This window comes from Schistocerca serialis, unplaced genomic scaffold (assembly GCF_023864345.2).
Source record: "Schistocerca serialis cubense isolate TAMUIC-IGC-003099 unplaced genomic scaffold, iqSchSeri2.2 HiC_scaffold_1261, whole genome shotgun sequence".
Classification (NCBI taxonomy): Eukaryota; Metazoa; Arthropoda; class Insecta; order Orthoptera; family Acrididae; genus Schistocerca; species Schistocerca serialis.
In genome coordinates this window covers 2,232,374-2,255,177 of record NW_026047471.1, presented here as the reverse complement: position 1 = coordinate 2,255,177, position 22,804 = coordinate 2,232,374, and the positions used below count along the sequence as shown (strand labels likewise).

The 22,804-nt window shown below is 43.5% G+C and overlaps 1 protein-coding gene and 1 long non-coding RNA gene across 6 annotated transcripts in view; one reads left to right on the top strand and one right to left on the bottom strand.

The window, feature by feature from the left end:
• The window catches only part of LOC126438132 (uncharacterized), a 1,198,954-nt gene that overhangs the window by 543,464 nt on the left and 632,686 nt on the right, over positions 1-22,804 (top strand). The window lies entirely within an intron of this gene.
• The window catches only part of LOC126438144 (uncharacterized), a 201,084-nt gene that overhangs the window by 57,499 nt on the left and 120,781 nt on the right, over positions 1-22,804 (bottom strand). The gene's annotated exons all lie outside the window — the stretch shown is intronic.

The window sequence follows — 22,804 nt, the reverse complement described above, 5'->3', positions numbered from 1 at the left end:
AGCCTTTAAATCGGCTGCGGTCCGGTAGTATACGTCGGACTCGCGTGTCGCCGCTATCAGTGATTGCAGACCGAGCGCCACCACACGGCAGGTCTAGAGAGACTCCCTAGTACTCGACCCAGTTATACAGCCGACTTTGCTAGCGATGGTTCACTGACTACAGACGCTCTCATTTGTAGAGACGACAGTTTAGCATAGCCTTCATCTACGTCATTTGCTACGACCTAGCAAGGCGCCAGATTCAGTTACTATGTCTTCTGAACAGATAATATTGTGACTCATGTACTGTCAAAAGCGATGTTCATCATTAATGGACTAAAGTTAAGTATCAAACTAATTACCTCCGCTTTCTGAATTCTAATTCCTTATCATGTTCCAGACCTCACGTCAGTATAGTCCTTCCCTCCTCACGCCAGCCTGCGTGAGCTAAACCGAGTGCATTTCGGCCTCTACTAGTAACTCGGTGTTGGCTCTTCTGCCAACACAACAAAGAAGATGCTGTGATATGCAAATTATTAGCTTTTCAGAGCATTCATACAAGGTTGGCACCGGTGGCGACACCTACATCGTGCTGTCATGAGGAAAGTTTCCAACCGATTTCTCATACACAAACAGCTGCTGACCGGCGTTGCCTGGTGAAACGTTGTTGTGATGCCTCGTGTAAGGAGGAGAAATGCGTACCATCACGTTTACGACTTTGATAAAGGTCGGATTGTAGCCTATCGCGATTGCGGTTTATCGTTTAGCGACATTGCTGCTCGCGTCGGTCAAGATCCAATGGCTGTTAGCAGAATACGGAATCGGTGGGTTCAGGAGGGTAATACGGAACGCCGTGCTGGATCCCAACGGCATCGTATCACTAGCAGTCGAGATGACAGGCATCTTATCCGCATGGCTGTAACGGATCGTGCAGCCACGTCTCGATCCCTGAGTCAACAGATGGGGACATATGCAAGACAACAATCATCTGCACGAACAGTTCGACGACGTTTGCAGTGGCATGGACTATCAGCTCGCAGACCATGGCTGAGGTTACCCTTGACGTTGCATCACAGACAGGAGCTCCTGCGATGGTGCAGTCAACGACGAACCTGGGTGCACGAATGGCAAAACGTCATTTTTTCGGATGAATCCAGGTTCTGTTTACAGCATTATGATGGTCGCATCCGTGTTTGGCGACATCGCGGTGAATGCTCATTGGAAGCCTGTATTCGTCATCGCCATACTGGCGTATCACCCGGCTTGATGGTTCAGGGTGCCATTGGTTACGTCTCGGTCACCTCTTGTTCGCATTGACGTTACATTTCAGATGTGTTACGACCCGTGGCTCTACCCTTCATTCGATTCCCGCGAAACCCTACATTTCAGCAGGATAATGCACGACCGCATGTTGCAGGTCCTGTACGGGCCTTTCTGGATACAGAAAATGTTCGATTGCTGCTCTGTCCAGCACATTCTCCAGATGTCTCACCAACTGAAAACGTCTGGTCAATGGTGGCCGAGCAACTGGCTCGTCACAATACGCCAGTCACTACTCTTGATGAACTGTGGTATCGTGTTGAAGCTGTATGGCCAGCTGTACCTGTACACGCGATCCAAGCTCTGTGACTCAATGCCCAGGCGTATCAAGGACGTTATTACGGCCAGAGGTGGTTGTTCTGGGTACTGATTTCTCAGGATCTATGCACCCAAATTGGTGAAAATGTAATCACATGTCAGTTCTAGTATAATATATTTGTCCAATGAATACCCGTTTATCATCTGCATTTCTTCTTGGTGTAGCAATTTTAATGGTCAGTAGTGTAAGAATATTAGGTACTTATTAGCGGATAAGTTCAAAGTTATGATCATTACGCGTAACGAACATAATTCGAAGTTACCAGCTCTTGTGTAGGTGATGAAATCGAAAAACTAAAAACAGAAGCAACAGAGATTTGAGTAACAGTTAATTTGATTAACAGGGGCAGAGAGCCACACTTCGTATCATTTCCTAGAGTAGTATTCCCTCCGAGAGCATGAAATCATTACTAAAATCTACTCAATATGTGAGCTTTCGTATGACCTAATCAAGCTCTTCCATTTCTATCCACATTCTCCCTGCATATCTGCAATGCCACTCGCCTTCTTCAACCTACATCTCTTGTGAACCTTCCCAATATTCATCCCACATTCTTCCTCATAACACTCCCTTGCCGTGCACCTGCGTCTCAGTCCCTCACCAAGGACAGATTTTGTTTTTATAAATGCTTTTCTTTACTTTCAATCGTTTTAATCAAAGAATTAAGAGTCGGAACTTCAATGCTACTAACCCCTTCCTCTCCCTCCCTCCTCCGCCACCCTCAGGGGAAATACAAATATCAGATAAAGGGCCATTGTGTACTTGGTGGTATTATCTTCCGTCGTGTACTCACTACGTAATTATTTTTTGGCCGGTGATTTAACGCAATTGAAGTGATCGGCAATTAAAAGTGACGTAGGTCTCTCCTAACACGTTAAGAATTCCATTTTTGTACAGTAGTTTTCGTTTCTTGAATGTTAGATTGCCAGCAGGTGGAAGGGCGATGACAATTTTCATATCTCCTTTTGTACGCTCTATATCATTATCAGAACGTATTTTAGTTGAATGCTTTCTTCTGCCTTAACTGCAGTGGCTTTGTTTGGAAATTGTTACCACAGTTCTGTATCTTCTCATAGAGAATTGCGTCCTCATCTAGATCTCGCGACGAAATCTCGTATTGTAACAGCGAAAGAAGTGGATGTAGTCGTAATACACTGTAATGGCATTCGGGGGGAAGGTGGCTTTACCATTCACACAAGCACATTTAGATTTATGAGGATTACGTTTAAAACTTTTAATGCAAGTTCTGAGATGGTTTCTCTAGTAAGTCGTCAGCCAGTTTCCACCCTCAACTTTCCTCAGCTGGAGCACGTTCTTCATCTCTAATGGCTCTCTCATCAACAGGACGTTAAACACTGAGCCGGCCGGTGTGGCCGTGCGGTTCTAGGCGCTTCAGTCTGGAACCGCGTGACCGCTACGGTCGCAGGTTCGAATCCTGCCTCCGGCATGGATGTGTGTGATGTCCTTAGGTTAGTTAGGTTTAAGTAGTTCTAAGTTCTAGGGGACTGATGACCACAGATGTTAAGTCCCATAGTGTTCAGAGCCATTTGAACCCTTTAAACACTGATGTTACTTCCTGTGGTAGCGCTGTATTTACAGCTGTCACGCTTAAGTGTTGTTGTAAACATTTCTTTCGTGTTTTTGTGCATCTCACATACGTTTAAAACTAACATGTGGAACAGTGCTACATCAGTAGTTTCAGTGGCTAAGTAACAGTCATGAAATGCGGATGTCAGGAGTTTAAGCCTAGATCAGTACTAGGAACTTTTTTCTGCGACTTGCCGTTCTTTCATCTCTGGCAATTATTTCCTAATGTGAAAAATGACAAGGTACACTGCCGTTCGAAGTTCTCGTTGTAGGTACATCCCCTCTCACCCCTCCCCAAACACCACCACCAAGGACAACAACAACAGCAATCTCCGATAATCATTTAAAAGTCGAGCCAGTTAAAACTCAGAGGGAGACAATGGCGTGCTGCTGTATCCACCGTGTCAGACGATGGCAGTGGAATATGGCTAGCACGCTCAGCAGAGCAGCGCTGAATGCTGTGTGCAACGGAGAGAGAGGAACGCTGCAAGCCGCTCCACGCCTCTCGCGGTGACCAACCACCAGCGACCAGCCGCCTGTATCTGCGCTGCCTCAGCCTTTGGCAGGCGGTTTAGTTGTGCCTGTACGCCTTCAGCTTCGCCAGCCTTCAACCTTCAGTCTTGAATGTAGCTACACAGTGATTATATGGTTCTGTTTTGGATTGCAGTTTCGACTTGTTTTCCCAGCCATTGACGTCTGTTCTCTATTTTGAATTCTCTACCGTACATTGTCATTTTTTGCACTACCCTGGCGGCACTAGCCGAGTACTTAGTTGTATTGCATCTACTGCGTTCAATGAATTCGGCATGCACCGATATGGTACATACCATCTCTGACAGATCCATGAGCCTAGGAAAGCACCATGTTGAGTGTACTGCCGACATTATTATCTTCCAAGACGACAACAGCTGTGTTCATTGGGCTGAAAGTGTACTGTCCTGTTTTGATGAACTCTCAGATACCCCACTACTCCTCAACCGGTCCGCTAAATAACGCGATAGCAACACCATTGAAATGTATGGGACTATTTGGATTAACAGATTAAGCGTACTAATCAACATTCCTGCATTTTGGTATCTGTACGGAATCTGATCAATGAGAGTTTTCGCCGGCCGCGGTGGCCGTGCGGTTCTAGACACTTAAGTCCGGAGCCGCGTGACTGCTACGGTCGCGGGTTCGAATCCTGCCTCGGGCATGGATGTGTGTGATGTCCTTAGGTTAGTTAGGTTTAAGTAGTTCTAGGGGACTGATGACCTCTGATGTTGAGTCCCGTAGTGCTCAGAGCCATTTGAACCAATGAGAGTTTTCAGCGGGACATGACATAACTGCGGACACTTGTTGATCCTCTTCTTCGTTGTTTTGAGGACATTTCTAAGAGTAGAGGCGGCGTCACACGGTATTAGCGTGACTTGTCCTGCAGTGACTAGTTATCTGACTGATGTTATCATGCTCTGCTGAGCTGCGCAGGGCACAAGTGCGTGGCCGTCAGCAGGACGTCACGAAAGTCCTGTGCCAATGCATGGCTTCTTAGGAAGGAACGTAGCAAGTAATTTCCATTCTGACAATCACTTCAGATATCTTCACCATTTATCACTCACTATACCAATACTATATCAAAATGATTCCAATAAAAAAATTTCGATTCATTACTGATTTCAGAGTTTAATGCCCTACATGAAGCTACTCTTCCTAATAAGTCTTAACAAATATACAGTTCTGGAATATGTTCAACTTAATTCCATAGATTTTCTCATCCTTAATCTTGACTCTCTAAAATGACCATTCATGTATTTCCTAGGCTCAGCACCTCACAAAGGCTGCACTAAAGGCTAACTTCGCTCCCGTGTCTCCTCTATCAATTGATACGACCAGTGCATCGACTTTTGTTCCTGTGATAATTTTACTTGCCAGGGCTCTATAATCTCCAGCAGCTCTGTTGCGATGCGCATGGGTAGTAAGTACAACTACCAAACAAGCACGTCCGCGAAATGTATATTGCAATAAATGCGTATTCTATTTATACAAAAGTTTAGATGTACTTTTTCTGTAGGTCTGGAATGATTGTAGTACTCTTCCTGCGTAATATTTCATGTAATATTATTTCTTCTTCAAGTTAACTGAAAAGCGGATATTTCCCGTTTCATTCCCGTCAGCACATTATATGGCATTACCTCCAGTCAATTCAGTAGTGCCAAGTGTAGGGGTAGGTTAATCTTCTGATAGCTCAACGAATAAAGAAGCGATTCGTATTGATAGTCTATCCACATTTTCCAGATATCCACGTTACTTCATATTTTTATGTAATATCACAGAGTGGTCTAATGGACTACCTATTTGTGACCTGAATGTGAGTGACCTGACGCAAGAAAATAGTCAAAAGCCAAATCATTTTACAGAACAAATGTAGATATGTATACTGTGTTATATTTAATGTCATAATGAGATCTATTAACTATATCTATGGTACACTTCCATCGCCCACGAGGCATGATTACAGAAATACGAAATAGCTGAATGAGGATACCCAAACGCGGGTGTGAAACATGCGGTTCATAGAAATGTCGTGTCTTATCTCTCCATCATACCTTACAGTGATGGGAGGAAACTCTGTACAATGATCTATTGTCAGAGGAGGCGAGCGAGCGAGCCTGCTAATTTTTGCAATACTGCAATGCTGAGTCCATGTCCGCATCTGCACCTGACATAACTTCTTGCAACAGAAGATGAGAGCATTTCCCACGTGTCTGAACAATTTGAGTGCGTTAGAATGAAAATCCGAAACTGTATTAGTGCCGCGCGTATAATTTCTCATTTTAATAATTTTCGTTTGAACAGTTTCACAGGCTGTCATCCTTTATTTATGACGCTGCAGAAAAGATTATAGCGAAGATGTCGCAACCATTTTGTATCAGTTTCCGTTACGTTCTTTTGTGCATTCATCAATATAACCATAACGTGCTCGAACGGACTACCTAATGAATACCACATCCTATTGCACTTACTGAGAGCTACTGCGACTCACAATGTGATTTTAACACGGTACGTAGCGGATAGGTAAGCTTATTATTCAGTGTCAACAATAGCTTCATTCGAAGAGGTGTAACCGAAGAAACGCCATAGTTGGTATAGAATCGCCACGATGGAGATTGCCAGCGCTGTCGCGATTGCTCTTTTCGTGATGTATAACGTGATTGGATGGTAAGTTGCATCAGCGATATGCTTGAGACGCCTTTAGCTCAGTTCTTAAATTTAACTTGACAATTCCCGCATTAGAGGCAGATGATTAATAGGAGTAGGCTCCACGAAGCATCTTCCACATTTTGGAGTAGATTTCTCAACGATGGTTGTAGCCATGGATACGTTCCTGGTTTTCTGGATACGTGAAATTGGTAATAAATCGAATATGTAAGAAACTTCAATTAACAAGGATTTGGAATGATTAGAAGTGAAGCCTCACAGTTTTCTAGCCACACATTTCCATATTGAATGCTGTTCCTTATACAATCCGTATAACGTATTTTCCGCATCTGGTTAGAATGTTAGTTGCATCACAGGTTCACAATGCATCATGCGAAGAGTATATCTGCTGTATTTTCTTCGATGTTTACATTCCAGTTTCATGCACATTGAGTTTTAAAGACGATTTTGTTTGCTTTTGTTAGAAAAAATATCAAGTGAGCGTATACAGTGCTATATCAAATTTGCTCTGACGGGAAGCCAGATAGTCGCAGGCAGCCATAGAGTTTTAATAGTCATTTCGAAATAATAAAGGTAGGCCTACATAATTAATGTTTCGTTTCTGCGAAAGTAGGGGAGAGTGTCGTGTCTGGATGGTAGAGCACCTGGGAATACATATTGTTTCCAGGTCGGAGTTTTGTCTACCGAGTGATTTTAGAATCACATGAAGAAATACGCAGTAGAAAGCGCCATATGCAATTTCCGCCATTCCATTTTCTGCAGTTTTTTGTTAAAGAGGTTGTGTGTTGTGCGGCGTTTGTTAGTATTATGAGTTCAGAATATTTAAGTGCTTTGTAACACTGTAAAGCAATATGCAAGCTACTGTTAATTCTTTAGTTGCAGAATTTTATTGCGTGTAAAATTCAGTATATTTTTAAAATTAGTTACATAACGTGTGGACCATTAACCACACTTTGTCGGTCGTGCACCATTTTGTACTTTGAAATGGAAGGAAGTCTTGTACCACGACACACGTGTTATTTGTAATTGAGTCTCTTTAATGTCTTAACTATTTTCCCTGTCTTGAGAACGGAAATTCGTTTCTATTTCCAGCAGGTTCTGCTTTAAATTGTTTTTCACTTGTAAGTAGTTTTTGATACCACTTTTCATATCACTTACTGATTCTTGGTATGTAGAAGAGCAACAATCGAAAACATAAACTATTACACACAGTACTGACAAGATTTTCTCGACTGCAAGACTTTTAAATTTGTCTATAATGTTTGTTCCTATGTAGATGACCATGTTTTACCATGGAACAGTTTTTCACATTTGGCTTTTCACTTTTGGAGAACCTACTTTCCCTGAGTAATTTTTGTAGCTTCAGAAAAAGACTGCAGTAGGCATAAGGTGAATGTGAACATTTCACAATGAGAACGAAAATGCATTAAACTTACATTACATGGCTGGCTGTAAGTGATAGAAAAGTGTTCCGGGGTAGAACAGTGTCCCCTGTTTGTCTGCAGGTCTGGTTGGCACTGATAGCCACGCGCCACAGTACCGTGTCACGTCGCCACGTGAGCAAAATCACAATATATATAAATGACCTAGTAGATAGTGTCGGAAGTTCCATGCGGCTTTTCGAGGATGATGCTGTAGTATACAGAGAAGTTGCAGCATTAGAAAATTGTAGCGAAATGCAGGAAGATCTGCAGCGGAGCCCGCATCTCGTGGTCGTGCGGTAGCGTTCTCACTTCCCACGCCCGGGTTCCCGGGTTCGATTCCCGGCGGGGTCAGGGATTTTCTCTGCCTCGTGATGGCTGGGTGTTGTGTACTGTCCTTAGGTTAGTTAGGTTTAAGTAGTTCTAAGTTCTAGGGGACTGATGACCATAGATGTTAAGTCCCATAGTGCTCAGAGCCATTTGAACCATTTCTGCAGCGGATAGATACTTGGTGCAGGGAGTGGCAACTGTTCCTTAACATAGACAAATGTAATGTATTGCAAATACATAGAAAGAAGTATCCTTTGTTGTATGATTATATGATAGCGGAACAAACACTGGTAGCAGTTACTTCTGTAAAATATCTGGGAGTATGCGTGCGGAACGATTTGAAGTGGAATGATCATATAAAATTAATTGTTGGTAAGGCGGGTACCAGGTTGAGATTCATTGGGAGAGTGCTTAGAAAATGTAGTCCATCAACAAAGGAGGTGGCTTACAAAACACTCGTTCGACCTATACTTGAGTATTGCTCATCAGTGTGGGATCCGTACCAGATCGGTTTGACGGAGGAGATAGAGTAGATCCAAAGAAGAGCGGCGCGTTTCGTCACAGGGTTATTTGGTAACCATGATAGTGTTACGGAGATGTTTAATAAACTCAAGTGGCAGACTCTGCAAGAGAGGCGCTCTGCATCGCGGTGTAGCTTGCTGTCCAGGTTTCGAGAGGGTGCGTTTCTGGATGAGGTATCGAATATATTGCTTCCCCCTACTTATACCTCCCGAGGAGATCACGAATGTAAAATTAGAGAGATTAGAGCGCGCACGGAGGCTTTCAGACAGTCGTTCTTCCCGCGAACCATACGCGACTGGAACAGGAAAGGGAGGTAATGACAGTGGCACGTAAAGTGCCCTCCGCCACACACCGTTGGGTGGCTTGCGGAGTATAAATGTAGATGTAGATGTAGATGAACAACTACATCTACATTTATACTCTGCAAATCACCCTGAGGTGGATGGCAGAGGGTACGTCCCACTGTAACTTATAATTAAGGGTTGTTCCTGTTTTTTTCACGTATGGAGCGAAGAAAAAATGACTGTTCGAATGCTTCTGTGTGTGCAGTAATTATTCTAATCTTATCCTCACTACCCACATGCGAAAAATACATAAGGAGTTGTAGTACATCCCCCCCAGTAATCATTTAAAGCTGGTTCCCGAAACTTTGTTAATAGACTTTCTCGGGATAGTTTGCGTTTGTGTTCAAGGGTCTTCCAGGTCCACGACCTGCTTTACCCATGACTGAACCTAAGTGAGCATTCCATTTCATATCCCATACAAGTGTTACACCCAGGTGTTTGTATGAGTCGGACGATTCCAACAGCGACTCATTGATACTGTAGTCATATGGCAACACATTTTTTCGTTTTGTGAAGTGCAAACTTTTTCATTTCTGAATATTTAGAGCACATAGTTAATCTGTGCACAACGTTGAAATCTTATCTTACATTTCCGAACATTTAGAGCAAGTTGCCAATTAATATTGCGCAGCCTACTGATAAAAGTGGAAATGGGCGCCATTTTCTTTTGGTTATCCTAGTTAAGTGCTACGGTACTGCAGTTTGTACCAGGATGGCAGACAAGTCGTTGCAAATAATCATAAACCTGGTTGCGTAACTTTATTTGTTCTAAATGATAATTTTAACTTCATGACTAAACTTCGAATTCAGTGTTGCAGAACTCTTTGTTGTTCCAATTGAAATAGTGCTTATTTTGTCATCCTTTTATCCTTATATTACAAAACTTTTTACCTTTTTAAACCTTGCACCACTACACTAATATTCGAAGAAACACATGTTATCAGAAGAAGAACAGTTTTCAAGCTGAAGTAAAAACACATTGTAATAAAAAGATATTGATAGTTTACAGTTGTTTTGGTGAAGAAAACTTACATCAAAACTTTCTCTACTGTTGTTATGCAGGGGGCGCACAAAAATGTGGGAACACCATAAACACAACACATTGCCATGACAGCTATGGCGTAGAAAACCGTTGGCATTCAAAACAAATTCGAATAGTCTCGGAATGGACAAATACAGGTCCTGCGTGGTTTGCAAGGAAATCTTGTACTATACATCCTGCAAAACTGTGACATGATCAGGTAACGATGATGGAGGTGGATAGCGTTCACACACCCTTCTCTCGAAAATGCACTACCAAGGCTCAGTAATACTGAGACTTGATGACTGTTGCGGCCAATGGAGATACGAAAAGTCATCTTCTTGCTCACAATACTAGTCCTGGACGATGCGAGTTGTGTGAGCGGCTCCCTGTCCTCTTGAAACGCAACATCATGTTGGATGGACCTGATCAGCCACAATAGTCACATAACCCTTGGCAGTAATGCGATCTTTCAGAGTACCGATTGGGCCTTTGGAATACCATGATATGTCTGTCCAAACCACCACCGAGCTTCGGGCATGAACTGCCGTTGCGATGTTAACTCGACTAGAAGTTGGAAACGGTGTGAAACAAGACTCAAACGACACACTTCACTTGCTCTATAGACCAGGTATTATGCCTTTAGCACCACATTTACTTGTTACGGACATTTGCATCACTGGTGAGTGGTTTTGGAATTATATCTCGCCTTGCAATTCCGAACATTTAGAGTTCCCTTCGTGGTGTTTTGTTGCTGACAGGGATCGCGAATATAACATTCAGTTCTGTAGTGACTTTGGCGTCTGTCGTCCTCTTAATTTTCGTCGCAATCACCTTCAAAGACCCTTCTTCATCATCACTCAACACACATACACACACACACACACACACATACACACACACACACACATACTTTCGTCCTCGTTATGGCTTAGCGGCTGATGTTTTCCGCTTTCCCTTTATGCGGTATAAATTTTCGATACGGTGCCTCTTGAAACACCAAAAATCTCGGTTACAAATGCCCAAACCATTCGAGCACCAACAATTTGCCCATGTTCACATTCACTTAGCCTACCTAATGCACTCACAACTACATCGAACACTGTTCTGACCATGTCTGATATATTGACGAAAAATGTTGATGGGATTGCACTGGCGCCGTTCGTGGTTAAATACAACATGGCAAATCTCCAGGCTTTACTAGCATCTGCGTTTACATTCAAACATATTATACACATCGCAGAACAACGCAGGGCTGTCAGATTGTACGACGTACATCCATAGAAGACATGGACGATGATAAGATTTAGTTGTATGACATGCTCAGGGATCAGACATAATACATGCTGAGCATGAGAGTGAATATTCTCACGTAGCAATCTGTCACAGTTGAACTGCACTGAAATGTTACCAAGGACTTGATTCATCAAAAACTATATCTCACGCTCGTGGCAATGGTTTCCACTGTCTGTCGAAGAGACGACAGAACGTCGTCTGCTTTTCAATTTTTCACTCATACTATTACGCTGATCTGTAGCATAAGACATGATGATGTAAATATCTTCGATTTTCTAATGCTATACATCCGTGAAAAACACATTAACCGAAATGACAGAATCGCCACGTGGAACAATCAAGACAGATAATTCCAAAACAAGACCCTGAAGCGAAGAATTTATGAAATAAAAATTAATTCCAGACTATTTTAGTTGCCATTAAAGTAAATACTTGTCCTAACAAATGTGACGTCCTTGGGGATTAGAAAACGGAAAGGAGAACGTGGAGGAATAGTCAAAAAACGTTTCAGTAGGCTGTATCCGCTCAGTATTTGCAGCTGTCGTCCATTACGTACAAAAAAACTTACTTAATAAGTTATTCCACACTTATTTCACACCGCGTCAGTGTAAAATATCACAAGCACAGGAGAGGGAAATTTTTTCGCATCATAGCTCAGACGGAACATGGGTAGTCTCTCGATAGATTTCGAAGTATAAGAAGCATGTATTCTGACACCTGCATCGTACCGCCAAACGATTTTGCTAACGCTGCTGAATTCAGAACAGTCGGAGTGGACATTTGGATCGGCAGCGCTGAACCTAAGTAACTCGTTCGTCATTGTTCGCCCGCACTGCCCAGACAATTCAGTTCTTTCTGTGGTAAAATCAACAATAAAAGTGCATGGGGGATAACAGAAAAAAAGGACGTAACATGTGTAAGATCTTTACATTTCATGTGATTTTTTCTAGTCAGTTCGCCTTAACTTTTGAAAATAAACTGAGACCAACGTACTCACTTCTAACGATTTCGGGAATCAAATCTTTAATAGTCGAAAAGGAACTAAATATAAAACATCGTGGTCACTGAACATTGTTAGAACCTACTGCTGAGGTACTGTCACAAAGAGGTCTGTGTGAGTGTACTCTCGAGTATAATATGACACAACGACCACCGAAAGTGTCATCAGTAGGCAGCAAGAAAAACTGTATTAATCGTTATTTCGAAATTCGATAAAAAAAAAAAATTGTAGCAGAAATCATTACATGGCGATGGTCTTAACACCATACTCTTTTTCAGACTTTATAAAACAATAAATAACAGAAAGCTGTTAAGCCCGCATCTCATGGTCGTGCGGTAGCGTTCTCGCTACCCACGCACGGGTTCCCGGGTTCGATTCCCGGCGGGGTCAGGGATTTTCTCTGCCTCGTGATGGCTGGGTGTTGTGTGCTGTCCTTAGGTTAGTTAGGTTTAAGTAGTTCTAAGTTCTAGGGGACAGATGACCATAGATGTTAAGTCCCATAGTGCTCAGAGCCATTTGCATTTGCAGAAAGCTGTTAATGTTCTCCGAATATTGCTGTATAGTCACGGACGACTGCACGATCTTCTCGTCTGGCTCCGGTCTCTCGGGCACTACCCATAAAACGTAACTGAAACTGAGTACAGAGGTAAAACTTTGGCGACGAATGCCAAAGGGCTTTCATTCTTCAGTGAGAAAGGTGTAGATGCTAATTTTAATTTTATGCTTCATCTTGTTAATTTACTTACATTGGTACTTGGGAGACACCATTCTCAGCTGTAAAGTATCATTGCGACTGCTCAGTCTCTGATCTGACGAGAAATCTAGTTAGTTATCACACCAAAAACCATGAAAACGAATTCGTTGAAGGTTCAAAATATTTTGGAGTGCCTCCATTACAGGACAACAGATAAGACAGGTCTTCCCTCTTTTCAGTTTACAAGGCCTTTCCTTGGTCCCGGCAGGACCTCCAGTACGTGATCTATCGACCAGCAATATTTTATCTAACAGTGTTATAAACACCCCGCTATGAGACATTAGGCGCCTGTAAAACAAGCCAGACACATCATTAGCTGCCGAAGCTTGTGAGCCATCACTCTACAACCTACGAGAGATCCTGACGGTGCAATCAATACTTACTATAAAAATGGATGCACATACATGTGTATGTATGTATATTCAACAACTCTTCCTATACCGCTGGACGGATTGCAACGAAACTTGATGCACACATCACTTTATCTCTGGAAAGATTCGCTGTGGAGGTAAGTACCTCCAATCTACACTCCTGGAAATTGAAATAAGAACACCGTGAATTCATTGTCCCAGGAAGGGGAAACTTTATTGACACTTTCCTGGGGTCAGATACATCACATGATCACACTGACAGAACCACAGGCACATAGACACAGGCAACAGAGCATGCACAATGTCGGCACTAGTACAGTGTATATCCACCTTTCGCAGCAATGCAGGCTGCTATTCTCCCATGGAGACGATCGTAGAGATGCTGGATGTAGTCCTGTGGAACGGCTTGCCATGCCATTTCCACCTGGCGCCTCAGTTGGACCAGCGTTCGTGCTGGACGTGCAGACCGCATGAGACGACGCTTCATCCAGTCCCAAACATGCTCAATGGGGGACAGATCCGGAGATCTTGCTGGCCAGGGTAATTGACTTACACCTTCTAGAGCACGTTGGGTGGCACGGGATACATGCGGACGTGCATTGTCCTATTGGAACAGCAAGTTCCCTTGCCGGTCTAGGAATGGTAGAACGATGGGTTCGATGACGGTTTGGATGTACTGTGCACTATTCAGTGTCCCCTCGATGATCACCAGTGGTGTACAGCCAGTGTAGGAGATCGCTCCCCACACCATGATGCCGGGTGTTGGCCCTGTGTGCCTCGGTCGTATGCAGTCCTCATTATGGCGCTCACCTGCATGGCGCCAAACACGCATACGACCATCATTGGCACCAAGGCAGAAGCGACTCTCATCGCTGAAGACGACACGTCTCCATTCGTCCCTCCATTCACGCCTGTCGCGACACCACTGGAGGCGGGCTGCACGATGTTGGGGCGTGAGCGGAAGACGGCCTAACGGTGTGCGGGACCGTAGCCCAGCTTCATGGAGACGGTTGCGAATGGTCCTCGCCGATACCCCAGGAGCAACAGTGACCCTAATTTGCTGGGAAGTGGCGGTGCAGTCCCCTACAGCACTGCGTAGGATCCTACGGTCTTGGCGTGTATCCGTGCATCACTGCGGTCCAGTCCCAGGTCGACGGGCACGTGCACCTATCGCCGACCACTGGTGACAACATCGTGGTACTGTGGAGACCTCACGCCCCACGTGTTGAGCAATTCGGCGGTACGTCCACCTGGCCTCCCGCATGCCCACTATACGCCCTCGCTCAAAGTCCGTCAACTGCACATACGGTTCACGTCCACGCTGTCGCGGCATGCTACCAGTGTTAAAGACTGCGATGGAGCTCCGTATGCCACGGCAAACTGGCTGACACTGACGGCGGCGGTGCACTAATGCTGCGCAGCTAGCGCCATTCGACGGGAAACACCGCGGTTCCTGGTGTGTCCGCTGTGCCGTACATGTGATCATTGCTTGTACAGCCCTCTCGCGGTGTCCGGAGCAAGTATGGTGGGTCTGACACACCGGTGTCAATGTGTTCTTTTTTCCATTTCCAGGAGTGTATAAAAGGGGTGGGGGTGCCAAACCAGAGGAACCCATCTCAACTCAATACCAGTTACTTTTGTCAGCCAGAATTTGAGAATGAGGGCACTTACAGACTTGCAACATATCTATACGAAATATTTTCTTGGCGACGATGAAGTGAAAAACGTTTGTCTCTTACTACATTTTCACTGTTCGTGGAATAAGACTGCTGCATAAAGCATTATATTTTAATTTATCATATATTTATTACTAACTGTATCTACATGTACCACAGATCGTACCATCAAAATTGTGTCATTGTATAGCACATAGTTCAGGAGATGTGACGTCGAATACTGAGACGTACGAAAAACTGGCGAGTCATGCGTGACGTTTTATTTTTTTATTTTTGGCTTCTAACTACATTCAAACTATTCCGATAGTGAAGGGAGACGATAATTTAATAGTCTTGGGGGACTGAAATTCGATAATAGAAAGAGAAGGAAATTCCTTCCCCAAAGAAGACAAAGTAAATATTCCAGAATTTCACTCGATAACTGCTGCCAACATGAGTAGCGAACAAGTGGCAAAGCTACTCAATTCATTTAATAAAAGCAAGCCCTCCGGTCCATATTATATACTAATTAGATTACTTCCAGAACATCCTGTTACGCTACTAGCCATTAAAATTGCTACACCACGAAGATGACGTGCTACAGACGCGAAATTTAACTGACAGGAAGAAGATGCTGTGATATGCAAATGATTAGCTTTTCAGAGCATTCACACAAGGTTGGCGACACCTACAACGTGCTGACATGAGGAAAGTTTCCAACCCATTTCTCATACACAAACAGCAGTTGACCGGGGTTGCCTTGTGAAATGTTATTGTGATGCCTCGTGTAAGGAGGAGAAATGCGTACCATCACGTTTCCGACTTTGATAAGGGTCAGATTGTAGCCTATCGCTAATGCGGTTTATCGTATCGCGACATTGCTGCTCACGTTGGTCGAGATCCAATGACTGTTAGCAGAATATGGAATCAGTGGGTTCAGGAGGGTAATACGGAACGCCATGCTGGATCTCAATGGCCTCGTATCACTAGTAGTCGAGATGATTGGCATCTTATCCACATCGCTGTAACGCATCATGGAGCCACGTCTCGATCCCTGAGTCCACAGATGGGGACGTTTGCAAGACAACAACCACCTGCACAAACAGTTCGATGACTTTTGCAGCAGCATGGACTATCAGCTCGGAGACCATGGCTGAGGTTACCCTTGACGCTGCATCACAGACAGTAGCGCCTGCGATGGTGTACTCAACGACGAACGTGGGTGCACGAATGGCAAAATGTCATTTTTTCGGATGAATCCAGGTTCTGTTTACAGCATCATGATGGTCGCATCTGTGTTTGGCGCACATTGGTGAACGCACATTGGAAGCTTGTATTCGTCATCACCATAATGGCGTATCACGCGGCGTGATGGTATGGGGTGCCATTGGTTACACGTCTCGGTCACCTCTTGTTTACATTAGCGGCACTTTGAACAGTGGACGTTACATTTCAGATGTGTTACAACCCGTGGCTCTACCCTTCATTCGATTCCCGCGAAACCCTACATTTCAGCAGGATAATGCACGACCGCATGTTGCAGGTCCTGTACGGGCCTTTCTGGATACAGAAAATGTTCGACTGCTGCCCTGGCCAGCACATTCTCCAGATCTCTCACCAATTGAAAACGTCAGGTCAGTAGTGGCCGAGCAACTGGCTCGTCACAATATGCCAGTCACTACTCTTGATGAAATGTGGTGTCGTGTTGAAGCTGCATGGGCAGCTGTACCTGTACACGCCATCCAAGCTCTGTTTGACTCAATGCCCAGGCGTATGAAGGCTGTTATTACGGCCAGAGGTGGTTGTTCTGGGTACTGATTTCTCAGGATCTCTGCACCCAAATTACGTGAAAATGTAATCACATGTAAGTTCTAGTATAATATATTTGTCCAATGAATACCCGTTTATCATCTGCATTTCTTCTTGGTGTAGCAATTTTAATGGCCAGTAGTGTATAAAAGCTCTGTACTTTACTATCGTATACATCCGGTCGCTGCATGAAAGATCCATGCGTAAAAGATGGAAAGTTGCTCAGGTCACAGGAAGGAAGTAAGAGTAATCCGACAGATTACAGACCCGTAACACTGACGTCGATTTGAAGTAGGATTTTACAACATGTACTGCATTTGAAAATCCGCCTCGGTAGCTTAGTGGAGGCCGGCACAGTAGCTCAGCGTGTTTGGTCAGAGAGCTACCTGCCCATTGTAATAAAAATATTGAGTGATCGGATCAACGAACAACCTGAACGAGTGTCATCGGACGTCCGCCACGAGCAAATTCAACGAACAGTACAGAACAAAATAAGATTAAAGAAAAAAAGTAGTGGCCAGCGCGGCCGAATGCTGTGCAAAGGGGCCCGGGTTCGATTCTCTGCTGCGCAAGTCGCTGAAGTGGCGTCAAATCAAAAGACTTGCACCAGGTGACCAATCTTCCCGACAGGAGGCCTTAGCCACACGATATTTCATTTCATTTCCGTTCCAACATTATGAATTACCTTGAGGAAAACGATCTGTCAGAACAAATGCAGGAAATACCATTCTTGACAAGTACAACTAGATCTTTATTCTCATGAAATAGTGAGTGCTATCGACAGGGAGCCTCAAGTTGTTTATATGTTCCTAGATTCCCAAATGGCTTTTGACACAGTTCCTCACAAGCTGTTTTTAAACAAATTGCATGCCTGTAGAGTATCGTATCTGTTCTGTGACTGGATCCATCATTTATTATCAAAAATATCACAATTCGTAGTAATTGAAGGAAAGTTATCGAGTAAAACAGAAGTGATAACTGGCATCACCCAAGGAGGTCCTACTGGCCATCTGCTTTTCCTTATCTATATAAAAGGATTGAGAGACGATCTCAGCAGCCGTCTTAGATTGTTTGCAAATTGTGCTTCATTTAGCGTCTAATAAAGTAATCAGAAGATCAAAACTATTTGCAAAGTGATTTATACAAGATATGTGTATGCTGAAAAAAGTGGCAATTGATCCTAAATAAAGAAAAGTGTGAGGTCATCCACATGACTACCAAAATGAATCTGTTAAATTTTGGATGTACGATGTTACTGTGAATTCAACTACGGGTCTAGGAATTGCAATTATGAAAAACTTAAATTGAAATGATCATATAGACACTGCACCTGTCCACTGTTCGAATATTGCTTTGCAGTATTGGATCCGTACTAGATAGCACTGATGGAGGATATTGAAAAAGTTAAAACAAGGGAACCTCATTTCGTATTATCGCAAAGTATGGGAGAGAGTGTCATGGATATGATATTCGAGAGTAGTAGGAGAAGGGTGGCGTCAGTGCATTTGGTTAATGCGGGTTGTCTAAATCAGGGGCAAGGATGCACTCAGGGGCAAACCGATTGTTCTCCTATGACTAACTGGTCATTAACCTACTGTTCTGCTAACAGGCTCCTTCCTCTTGATTCACAGACCCTTAACCTATTGTTTCCCGGCACCTCCACCGAGCCCTCCCCAAAAACCCTCAGGAAACCCCCAACCCATCCCCTCCCCCTCGCTGATGCAGGTACACTTTTAGCTCCCAGTTATTCGAATAGCCTCCTCTCATTCTTATCAATTGACTGACTACTTAATTAAATTTATCAATTAATTAACCTCTCCCCCTCTGGTAAACCCCCACATCCCTCCTTCCCCCTCTCCCTGCTCCACCCACAGCTGGAAATTGATGGCTCTGCAGCGGAGAGAAATGATCTCATAACAGGAAATTCAAGGGTATATTCTTTATTTATAAGAAATTCTGTTTGCGGGGTTGGATTTCTCTTGCTCATTGTTCTCTGCTGTTTGGGAAGATGCAGGTCTTGTAGGAAGTATTTCATCAAATGCTTTCCTCATTTTTTTCCAATCGTGCAAGGAATACTGTCATGAAACACCTATGACATGTAATTACACTGGTAAAAATTTTTCAAGCGCGAAGCATGAACCATCTACTGGACCACGCAGAATGCCACCACACGCACTGCCAGGAGTCAGGGTGCACTGGCAGCCCCTGCAAACGCGGCCATCAGCTGCCGAGGCACGTGCAGGAGTCCATTCATGACCCGCAAGCATGAGGCTGTGGCATCCCTTTCACGCTTGACACCTGAGAAATTCCTGTCGAAACAAGTGTTTTCCTAGCCACCAAAGTTGATGCATGGCTTTCATAGCTGTGGGTCCAGTACCGATCGAGATGTTTGCATAGAGGCTCACCCTCGCAGGATGCAGCTAACAGGTTGTCAATGTTACACTGACGTCACACGTCTATGTAAATAACAGCCAAGTCTCCCTCTGGATGTACTCTAGAAATCTGATGCAATGTATTCACAAAACATTTACGAAGATATCCCAGAGTAACACAGGTTGCATTGTTGCTAGAGATCCTTACGGGATAGCCCATTCGTCATGTATTATGCTGTACTGCCTTCAACATACATCTCAGAAATGGTAAAAATTCTCACCACTAAAAGTTTTCATCTTGTCTGTGCATGGTTGCGAAAACACCATTTATCATAAGAGCATTCTTGTTATTTGGGAAGAGAGCACTGTCTAAGCACAGATGGGAAATTAAGATGTGGATTTAACTTAATAATTAAAAATCAAATTGGACACTATTGAAACTATGTCTAACAAAAATAAGGAAAGAGTTGTTTTCTGTACCTAAAAGTGTATGCTAAAGTTAATAAAGACTTAGTACAAGAATATCTGCTTCTCTTGTTTGCTAAGCTACCAAAAATCCTAAGATATTTCTTAAATACAATGATCTGTGGTCATGAATTCAGATGTGGAAAGTGGGTAGCTGAAGACCTTTAAAAGTTGTTGAAACTAGGTAGCTGAAAGTATAGTGAGCCCCTTTTCGTACCTATATGAAGAATTTAGCTGTCAGTGCAATACGGCGACCGGTACAAAATAGGTTTGCCACTGAAAGTCTCGTCTGCAGAAGAGAATGGCAAACAGTGCTGCCACACCGGCAGTAATTTCGCGGTTGAATTCAGGAAGAGCTAACCAGAATGCTCCATTCATTCACAAGAATTCCTTTGTGCTGGGACACAATAGCCTCTACAGACTGGTTCAAACAAGATGGGGGCAAGGTATCTACTTAAAGTTCTGAGAGTAATGTGATGTCTTGTTTGTTCAAGTGTTCAAAGACAGGATGAAGCATACCATCCGTCCCTGGCAGGATTGTGGCATTAGGACATCTCCACTGTAGGTCAGAGCTTCGAATTCTGTTTGTGAAATTGTTCTGAATTTCCCATCTTTGCTTAGACAGTGCTCTCTTCCCAAACAACAAGAATGGGTTTATGATAAACGGAGTTTTCGCAACTACGCACAGCCATAATGAAGGCTTTTAGTGATGAGAACGTTTACCATGTCTGAGACGTATTTTGAAGGCAGGACAGCGTAACACATGATGAACAGGCTGTCCCAATAGGATCGGTAGAAAGAATGCAACTTGTGTTATTCTGGGATATTTTCATAAACAGAGGGAGACTTGGGTGTTATTTACATAGACATGTGACATCAGTATAACACTGTCAGCCTTTTAGCTGCACCTACAAGGGTGAGCCGCACCTATGAGAGCTATGCGTCAGCCATGGTGGGTAGGAAAGCAATTGCTTCGACAGGGATTTCTCATGTGTCAAGTATAAAAGGGCTGCCACCATCTCATGCTTGTGGGACCTAAACAGACACCTGCACATGGCCCGGCAGCTGATAGCCACATCGTTGCTTTGTGGGGCTGCCAGTACACCCTGACTCCTGGCAGTGTGTGTGGTGGCGTTGCGTGCAGTCCAGTGGAGAGCACATGGTTCGTGTTTGAAAGATTTTTACCAGTATAATTACATGTCATAAGTGTTTGATGACGACATTCCTCGCACAATCGGAATAAAAAAAGTAAATCAATCAATGTGATTACTCCAGAATGAGATTTTTCACTCTGCAGTGGAGTGTGCGCTGATATGAAACTTCCTGGTAGATTAAAACTGTGTGCCGGACCGAGACTCGAACTCGGGAGTTCGAGTCTCGGTCCGGCACACAGATTTAATCTGCCAGGAAGTTTCAATGTGATTACTTCTTGCACGGCCTGCATCTTTCCTAACAGCAGAGAACAACGAACGAGAGAAATCCAACCGCACAAACTGAATTTTTTATAAATAAACAATATACCCTTGAATTTCCTGTTATGAGGTCCTTCCTCTCCATCGCAGAGCCACCAATTTTCAGGTAGGGAAAGGGTGGGGAGGGGGGGGGGGGCTGGAGGGATGGGGATGTTTACCAGAGAGGTAGGACTAATTGATCAGTTTAACTAAGTAGTCAATGATATTGAGAAGAATGAGAGGGGACTATTCAAATAACTCAGAGCTGCAAGTGAACCTATATCAGTGAGGGGAGGGGGTGGGTTGGAGGTTTCCTGAGGGCTCAGAGGGGAGGAGAAGGAGAGGGAGAGGGAGAGGTGGGGAACAATCTGTTAAGGAACTGTCAATCAAAAGGAAGGATCATGTTAGCAAAACAATAGGTTAATGACCTGTCACCACAACAGGTTGACCCTGAGTGCCTACTAGCCCCTGATGTAGGCAACCCACACTAACAAAATGCACAGACACGGCCCTTGGCCTACTACTTTTGAGTTGGGGTGACAACCAGTAAAACAATGGCATTTTTCATTGCAGTGAAAATTTCCCATGACATTTCAATAAACTGTGTTCTGCTCCGAGTGCAAGAATATTTTGTGAACACCCACACTGATAGGGAGAAATGATCATTGTAATAAAATAAGGATGTCAGAGCTTGCACAGAAAGATTGAAATGTTTGTTTTTACCATGTGCTGTTAGTGAGTGGAACGGTAGAGAAATAGTGTGAAGGAGGTTCGATGAACCATCTGTCAAGCACTTCAGTGTGAATTGGAGAGCAGTTATATAGATATATACGTCGGATATCATTTGAGGTGAATGGAGGGTTAAGGTTCTAGCAAACAATGATAGTTTACTTCTTCTTTTCTGCTTAGTGAAGAAAGTGTTCCGACTCTAAATATCGTTCAGTCGACCAAACTTCAGTCTATAGTCTTCCTTCCTTGAAGCAACAATGGAAGGATCGTTGATATTGCGCATCCCTGAAAGTGCTGTCCAAATAATCAATCTCCCTTATTTATTTCCACGCATCGGAAAAAGAGATACTGACTGGGATTCATTTCACATGTGGCGAAGTATCAGATGCTAAGGGGAACTGTTCCTACAAAAACTGTTGAATAAAGAAATAAAGACACTTAACCTAAGTCCCACTGACTGCTGTGGCTTGAATTGTTACCTTGAATAAAATAAATATTTGTCTCCAAGATCAAATCTTTTCCCAAAATGGTTCCTCTGAGGCTACTGACAAAAATTTATTTAAAATAACGTTTGTCTGGGGGAGATGAACAAGTCACATAAGACTCATCCCTGGGGAAATGAGATCTACATAAATGTTAATTATTTTGCCATAGGTATCTTAGGATGTAGGTAGGTGCTTGAATATACAAATATACAGTATGCTGAACTGTTTATAGATTTTTCTCATGCACAGTATTGATGTGTCTCACATATAGGCCAACTTCTACAGCTTTTACAATTAAATTTTACTTTCATTTTCAAATCTTCTGTTAATTACTAAATGCCCTTAATATATGTAAACGTTTATAAATCGGAAGGGA